This window comes from Triticum dicoccoides, chromosome 1B, assembly GCF_002162155.2.
Source record: "Triticum dicoccoides isolate Atlit2015 ecotype Zavitan chromosome 1B, WEW_v2.0, whole genome shotgun sequence".
NCBI classification, from domain to species: Eukaryota; Viridiplantae; Streptophyta; class Magnoliopsida; order Poales; family Poaceae; genus Triticum; species Triticum dicoccoides.
In genome coordinates, this window is record NC_041381.1 from 619320094 (window position 1) to 619321505 (window position 1412).

A 1412-nucleotide genomic window follows, 5' to 3' on the forward strand; every position below is an offset into this window, starting at 1 on the left:
AAAAGGTGCAGTTTTTTTATCGTTTATAAAGGCAAACCAGGATCGTCGACGTGTCATAGGATGGCCGGGTTTGGTGTCATTTCGCACAGTTTCCCGTCGGGCCGGCCCGCTTTAGTTTTTTTTCTCCATTTTTAAAAGGTGCAGGTTTTTTATCGTTTATAAAGGCAAAAAAGAGCACATAGTGTGACCTGAACCCGAGACCTCCTGCTGCTGGTTGACAGAAGCTACCACCAGGACAGCACGTCATTGTTCACTTCCTCCCTGTTTCTTCTTTTTCTTCTTTCTTTTCCTTTTCTTTTTCTGTTCCTTTTATTTTTATTTTTCGTTTTTAATTTTTTGCTAAATCCGTGGTCATCTTAGTAGGAAATACCAAACGAAAAAAAACCTCGTGAACCAAATTTTCAAAAGGAAAAAAGGTCACGATGTTTTTTAAAAAAATCACGGATTTAGAAAAGTCCAATTTTTTTGGAAAGAAGTTCACAAATTTTCAAAAGAAAAGTTCATGGATTTTGGAAAAAAGTTGTAAAAATAAAAAGAGTTCATGGATTTGAAAAAAAAGTTCACGGATTCAAAAAAGTCCATGAGTTTTGTAAAAAGTTTCACGCATTAGATAAAAACAGAAAAAACTAAGAAATTGGAATAAATTATTCACAAGAGGTGAGGCGGCGTGCTTGGTAGACAGTTTTTGCACCAACAAGGGGAGGTTGCGAGTTCAAAACACCTTATGTGTGCACCTTTTTTTAGCAGTGTAACAAAAGAAAATACATTTTTAACAGACAAAAAAATACAAATGGGTTGGCTGGGATTCTACCAAAGCTCCGACAGCTTAAGACTTGATGCAAAAAACCAATGGACTGAGAATACTTTGCTGATTACAATCCGAAAACAGTGCTATTTAACAATTGTTTTAGTACAAAATTTCATCATTTTGAAAACAAGTTCATTGAATTTGAAAAAAGTTCACGAATTCAAAAGATTCAAAAAAAAAGATCATGAAAACAAAAAAAGTTCATAAACTCGAGAAAAGTTCACGAAATTGAAAATAGAAGAAAAACAGAAGAAAACCGGCCAAAAAAAAAGCTGGAATCTAGCACAAAAAATGATCGTTATTTAAAGAAAATAAATTAGTAAACTATCGCAAAGTGGGTCTTGTCCCGGATGGCTAGCGCGTTCGTACCTTGCCTGTAAGGTGCGGTGTTCGAAACATCACAACGCACGTTGTTTGAAAGTTTTTGCAGAAAAACGTAAAAAAATAATACGATGGGCCGGCCCAGTGCGCGCCGTAGTCAAAATTCGAAACATCACGACACACATTTTTTGAAAGTTTTTGCAGAAAAACATAAAAAAAAAATACAATGGGCCGGCCCAGTGCGCGCCGTAGTCAATATTACCGTTGCTTGGCCCATGAGCCA